We start from the raw sequence: 7262 nt of genomic DNA, 5'->3' as shown, positions 1-7262 counted from the left end.
AAATAGAGCATAAGGTTGTGTTTAATTCATGAATTTAAGAAGAGATTTAGAAAATAAAAAATAAAAGACAAATAAAATGTGAGTGAAATATTATATTTCGCCTGCATGCCACAAATTTTCCATTAAAAAAAAGGTCCATCAAAAGAGAAAGCTCAAAATAAGCTACACTAGTTAAAAGAAATCCATTTATACCCAACCGTATAAATCTATAAAATTATGATTCTCTGAAATGATATTTAGTACAATAATGATTATATTTTGAGGTTTAAACCATCATTGTAAGATTATTACTCAAAAAATTATTACAAAAAATCCTAATCTAAATCTTTGCTGTTCATTTTTCTTTTCAATTTCTTCTTATTTGTTCACAAAAGTTGCAAACAAGTTGCTAAATCAACATGTCGCCTTATGCTCTTGTTTCAATGACACACTTTTAACTTTTCTTTGGTACCCAAACTTCATCCTTGTGAATTTCTCTTTCTTTGAAGCATTGTACAACAGTACAGGAATCTCCAAATTACTCTGTAAAAAATAAATAAATAAATTAGCACACAACTTGCTAAGAATAGAGCAAGCAAGTTTTGAATACAAAATGAGAGTAGAGAAAGGCTAATGTGGAATTTATAACTTATAAATTTTTAAATCTTCTGAGCCACTCAAATGTTGAATGAATTCAAGATAGAGAAGTAGAAATTTTTTATTAGAACCATTCATTCAAAATGCTTGCAACTATTGAGTTGTGCTTATAGATATTTTTAAATTAGTTATTTAAATTTTTTTCAAATGCTAGTAGTGAAAAAGAGCAGAAAAATAGACTAGAAAATGCCGAAAATGAAAAACAAGAATAGCATATGGTCTAAGGATAGAAGGCAAATACTCAAGAGGTCAACCAGGCGATATCAAAAGAGTTGTCCTAAAGTTATCATGTGAAATTGATTTCGCAAAGGTGGACTTTGATCATCTGATATCTTCATGGTTACATGATCATCTAATAGCTTCATGACAACTTGTCTCATGCTTGGTCGAGACAATGGATTGGTTTGTAAACATGCAAATGATAGTTTCACAACCATAACTACTTGCTTTGCCACTTGATTCTTAGGGGGTAAGAGACGTTGATCCAACACATCCTTCAATAATATCCCATGCACAGTTGATGTTGATGAGGAGAAGGATGACGACGATGTCAAAGTGGAGATTAGATCACCCAAATGCTTCCCCGTAATCAATTATAGTGTGCACCCCAAAACTATAAACATCGCACCTCTCATTCACTTCCATTGTATAAGCAAATTCTACCAAATCAAACAGATGACCAACAGAAGAAAATAGTAATTAAAAAATATATAAAAAATTGTTCCATATCCAGATAACAATTAAAAGTTCGATAGCCTTTTTAAATCGAGTCAAATAAAAAACTCTTAATACACAAAGATTGATAAACTAAAATGAACATTATATCGATGACTTGGAGATGCAATAGAAATGTACATACAAGAGCAGCAGCGTACCCATAGGTTCGTGCAAGTGAAGTCCAATTGGATGAGTCAAGCTTCATAAATCTAGCTGTGCTGAAATCTGAGATGTGAGCCACATACTCTAAATCAAGCAAAACATTCTTGCTTGATATGTCTCAATGGATGATTGAAGGTGAACAATCGTGGTGCACATAAGACAGAGCATTTGCGAGCCTTTGACGACATTTACTCTCTTAATCCAATCAAATTGTAATACTTGATCCTCTGTGCTCAATATATTTCCCAAGCTTCCCCCTTCCAAGAACTCAGAAACCAAAAATGAGTCCCTCAGGTGTGAACAATAACCATAAAGTTTTACAATGTTTTGATGGCGAATCTCTGTTAACACACGGATCTCACTCGTAAAGCTTTGTAGATTAGTCAAGTCCCCATCGGGTGATTCGTGAAGTTGCTTGATAGCAACTACCTAACCACTTGGAAGGTCAGCTCTATAAACAGTACCACATCCTCCCTCCCCAACACAATGTTTGGTACTGAAGTTCTTAGTCGCTTCAATGATGTTTTCACACACCATTTTCCCATCATAGTTCCAAATTGCAAACAAATTTTGATTATGTACTTGTCTTGGTTCATCTGTTGTGTTCCTCACTTTCTTATGAAAAGCCATAAAAATTCCGAGAACCATTATCAAAAGCAATAAAAATCCAATAATAAGGACAACTAGCAACACAACTTTGTTTGTCCTTTTTTAACCAATCTCATTGTTCATTTAAGGCAAGCAAGTCTTTGACCAGTAGCATTACCACATAAACCTTTATTACCTCTGAGCGCCTCAAATGGAGCCTCTCGGAAAGCTTTCCTGTTAGGAATAGGACCCTTCAACTGATTGAAAAATACATGTACCGATGTCAAACTTAACATATTATCAAAAGATAATGGAATGGAACCAGTGAGCTCATTATGGGAAAGATTCAATGTTTCTAATCTTTGTAATTCACCAATCTATTGTGGTATCTTACCTATTAGCAAATTGTAACCAAGATCAAGACTTTGAAGGCCTTGTAAATGGTCTATCTCTAAAGGAATGTTTTTTTCCAATTATGTTGTTGCTCAATTCAAGTTTAATAGTTTCAAGCATTCCTCCAGTTCTATAGGGATCAGACCACTTAGATTATTTGCTGCCAAGTTAAGATTCTCTAGATTGGAAAGCTTGCCAAACACTTGAGGAACGTTACTCGAGAGTTCGTTATCATTCAGCTTAAGGTCAAACAATGAAACCAACCTACCCAATTTTGTTGATATCTCTCCAACTAGATGATTTGAAGAAAGGTCAAGTTTCTGTAGCTGAGCTGCCTCAACCAATTCAAGCGGTATCTCACCAGAAATATTATTGTTAGACATTTTGAGACTAGTTAAATTATGACACTTTCCCCATTTTTGAGATAGCTTGCCTTAGAAATTATTATGACTCAAATCAATGTAAATCAAGTTGGGTACAAGCCAAAATCTTCTGATATATTTCCTGAAATTTGGTTTCCATCAAGCCTAACTCTGTATAAGCTATGGAATTTTTCAACTGTGAGATTGTTATGGTTTGCACTCAATGCAAGTAATCCACCATCAAAAATGGTTAATGAACCAAAAACTGGGAGTTATGATTTTTCAATGCCTTGTAGACCCAATTAATGTTCTAGGCTATGGGTGTTGATTGGGCGTCACACTATGTAGACACCCCATTTTTGACCGACCTTAAGACTCAGATGTCATCAATTGAGCGCTCGATGATCGTGTGCTCGTTTCGAGTTTTCGGAGTTTCCGGCTGAGTGCCTTGCCTCCGTGCCTCTGGACTCTCTGTGTCTTGGCTTGGTTAGTGGACCATGCATTGTTGACCTTGCCTGGAGGGAGAGAGAGGTCTGTAGACTACTTTTTGTAGTCGTAGACTACTTTTTCCTCTTGTAGGCTAGTTTTCGATTTCCAAAGCCTTCGGCCGAGTGCCTTGTCTCGAAACTTCTTAATGTTCTCCTCTTGGCCTAGTTTTTGGACCATGCCTTGCTGTCTTTGTCTAGAGGGAAATAGAGGTCTGTAGACCACTTTTTGTGGCCGTAGACCACCTTTCCCTCTCGTAGACCACTTTTTGTACCCATAGACTAGTTTTTGGGGCTTCCGGCTGCGTGCCTTGTCCCGCGAACTTTTGTCTTGTTTCCTTTTTGGTTTGTTTTTGAACCAAACCTTGTTTTCCCTTTCCTGGAGGGTGGCACAAGGTGCAGACCAGTTTCTCCCCCTATAAACCACTTTTCTCCCCTGCCAGCCAGTTTTCTGGTTGTCCATCTAGGGTGCGCAGTCTGTGGACCACCTAAAGTGGTGGGCAGCCATGCCACCACCTTCCTCTCTTTGTGCAGACCAACTTTCCCCTTTTGCCGACCAATTGTTCTCCCTGCAGACCACTTTTTCTGGTCGGTCGACTAGTGGGAGTGGTCGGCCGACCACCTCAACTGGTCAGCACCTTTTCTGCATTTTTCTGCAGATATTTTCTTGCCAGCTATGCCAGCTGTTGGGCACAGAAAGCATCCTCCATACACAATTGCTTCGAGCATCTAGCTTGTTAAACAAGCTTGGAGCATGGATTTCTATATAAGGGAGCCTCCTCCCTCTTGCTTTAGGTTCAAAATTTGGCATTAGGGTTATACATATATCTCTATCTCTATATTGCTGTATTTGCTTCATATTTGTGCTCAAAAGTGCCATTTTTTCACACTTTTGCACACAAACACCCAGTGAAACACCTTTGCTTTGGAGCTGAGGCACCTTGAAGCTAGTTTTGGTGTTTTGGGATTGCTTTTGGTCCAAAAAAGTTACTGGAATTGCTGCTTTGTCCTTGTTCTTCAAGGGTGAGTCACTAGTCCCTTAAAGCTTTATTTTGATTAAGTCTTTGGCCAACTTTGCATGCTACTTTTGGCTTAAATTTCAACTGTAAAAAGATTCATTTTCAAGTGTTTGAAATGTTTGTTTAAGGCCTCTTTGGTGTTGGGGGTGGTCTACCTCCTTTTGTGCCTTAGTTTGCCTTGCTTTGAACTATCTCTTTAGGCCTTTGAGATCACCTTCTCTTGGCCTTTTAGCCATTGAAATCCAATGGATTTTCAGTGGTAGAAATTGTGTTTTGAGGTTCAAAATGGGTGGGGGTTGTCCCCCCCTCCTCTTCTTTTGTATGCTTGTGTTGATGGCCTCATGTTTGAGCATGTTTGTCTAGCATGTGTTGGCTTGTTCTTAGCTTATTTTTGTCCTTATTTCAGCATGGCATACCTCTATTTTTGGCTTAGTTTAGGCCACCCTTGCATGCTTTCTACACTTGTAGTGTAATCTTGCAATTTAGCCTTGTGTGCTTAATGCTTTGATCCATCATGCTAGCCTATTTTGGTTCTATCTCAACAAGTTTTTGGTGCTATTTTGGCATGCTTAAGCCCTGTTTTAAGTGGTCTTGATCATTTGGACCTTGCTTTGTAGAGCCATAGTTTAATCTTGCTCACTAGCTTTGTGTGCTGAGTCCACTAGCATGCATTGCTTGGGCTATTTGCATGATTTAGCATCATTGTATATGTTATTCCAGAGCATGTTTCACTACCATGCCCTCACATGTGTCACTCTTTCAATGCTTTTGGAAGGTTGTGCTTTATGCCTTAAACATGAGCCAATATGTATGCCATCTTGCCTAAGCTTTGGGGCTACCATTTCAGTGTGTTTTTGGTGTTATTTTTCCACGATACAACTCTGATTTTTGTTGGTGAAGTCATCTCATGCTTGGTTTTGGTATGTGTAGTGCAATCCCACTCTTTGGCCTTGTATGCTTCATGTTTTATGCCTGTTATTCTAGCATGTGTGGACTCTATCCCATGCATGTTTTGGTATTGTTTTGGCATGCTCTAGAACTGTTTTGGGTTGTCTTGGCCATATGGTTCATGTATTGCATAGCTATAGTGCAATGGGCTTGACTAGCCTTGTGTTTTGATGCCTCTAGCATGCTTTGTTTGAGATGTTTGCTTGCCATGACATCATTTAACATGTTATTTCAGAGCATATAGCATTGCCATGTTCTCACTTCTTTCACTCTTTGAGTGCTTTTAAGGGTTATACCTTTGTGCCTCGCTTATGGCCTAACTTGTATGCATGCATACCTAGACTTGTGAGCTCCCATCTCAGCTTGTTTTGGTCTTTGTTTTGACCTAATTAAGCTCTGTCTATGGTTGGTTCAATCATCTGTGCCATGTATTGCATGCCTCTTGTGTGGTCCCTTTTGGTAGCCTTGTGCCTTAGGCCTTCTAGCATGATATGCTTGTGTTGTTTGGATGATTTGGCATCGTTTCACACATGATTTCAGTGCATGTAGTGTAGCTACACTCTCACATTTGTCACTTCTTAATCATGTTTGAGAGTTGTGCTCTTATGCTTAGTTGACGAACCATTGCATGAGCATGCATTATCTTGCCTTTCATGCCATCATTTCAGAGCATTTTGGCCACTATTTTGGCATGATTGAGGTCTGTCCATATCTGGTTTAAGTCCATTGAGCATGTATTGCATACCTCTTGTGAGATGCTCTTTACTAGCTTTGTTGTTCTTGGCCTCTGAGCATGCCATGCACGCATTGTTCATATGATAGAATCTTGTGCATGCATTGCATTATGTTTAGAATCTTGTGCATGCATTGCATTGTGTTTGGAATGTTGTATGTGTTGCATTGTGTTTGGATAAAGTGTTAATCCAAACACGAGAAATGAGGGGTGTTTCATACTCGAAGTGATGAAACGTGCCTCATTTCTCGATCGCCGACCCTCTTGATCAAGCATGATAGATGTTAAGGCTCTTATGTGTTATTTGTGCATTCATTGACATTGAATTGTGCAAACTTGGCTTCTCGGCCATTGTGCATTGCGATGCTCGGTTGGTGGCCCGAGAGTCGAGAACCGCACTCCCTTGAGCTTAAGAAATGATAGGGAGGGTGGTTGTGCACACATACCTTGCAAATACACTGTTGTGTCCCTTCTTGTTCTCTATTGCAGCAAATTGGAGCTTGACAGAATTTTCTGGTCAGTAGACCAGAAAAAGTACTTAGCCGACCACTTTTTCTGGTCTGCAGCATGTTTAGGAGGTCTACAGGTGGTCTACACCACCCTTTTCTGGTCAGCAGCCCTCCTGGAGGTCTCCATGTTGGAGTAGAAGTTTTCTAGAGGTTTGTGCAGTGTTCTGAGATCAAATGCAAACAGAGGCAAGTTGGGGCGTAGTAATGGATTTTTGAATGAGGCAACCGAGCATGCATGCACCCCTCACCCCGAGGACCTCTTTTTACTGCTTTACTTAGCTACTTTGCTTAGCTAGCTAATGCTTTGGTTTTGTACTTAATTAGTTGACGTACTTAGCTAATTGATTTGTTTTGTAATAATTAGTTAACTAGTGTAGACACCCCATTTTTGACCGACCTTAAGACTCTGACATCATCGATTGAGTGCTCGTTGATAGTGCATGTTGTGCTCGTTTCGAGTTTCTAGAGTTTCGGTCGAGTGCCTTGCCTCCGGGCCTCTGAACTCTTTGTGCTTCGGCTCAGTTTGCGGACCAAGCCTTGTTTTCCTTGCCTGAGGGAAGGAGAGGTCTTGTGAACCCTCTCTTGTGGTCGTAGACCACTTTTCGTGGTTGTAGACCACTTTTCCCGCTTGGAGACTAGTTTCTAATTTTCGAAGCCTTCGGCCGCGCGCCTTGTCTCGGGACCGCTTAACGTTCTCCGTTTGGCTTGGT

The 7262-nt window shown here is 39.6% G+C and overlaps 1 pseudogene; it reads right to left on the bottom strand.

Moving 5' to 3' along the window:
• Positions 1-1203: 1203 nt before the first annotated feature.
• LOC145795951 (MDIS1-interacting receptor like kinase 2 pseudogene) lies at positions 1204-2528 on the bottom strand (annotated as a pseudogene).
• Positions 2529-7262: the final 4734 nt, after the last annotated feature.

Source organism: Camellia sinensis, chromosome 7 (assembly GCF_055761805.1).
Source record: "Camellia sinensis isolate YWXY chromosome 7, ASM5576180v1, whole genome shotgun sequence".
In the NCBI taxonomy this organism is placed as follows: Eukaryota; Viridiplantae; Streptophyta; class Magnoliopsida; order Ericales; family Theaceae; genus Camellia; species Camellia sinensis.
Note: the sequence above shows the minus strand (reverse complement) of the source record. Positions and strands in the feature narration are given on the sequence as shown.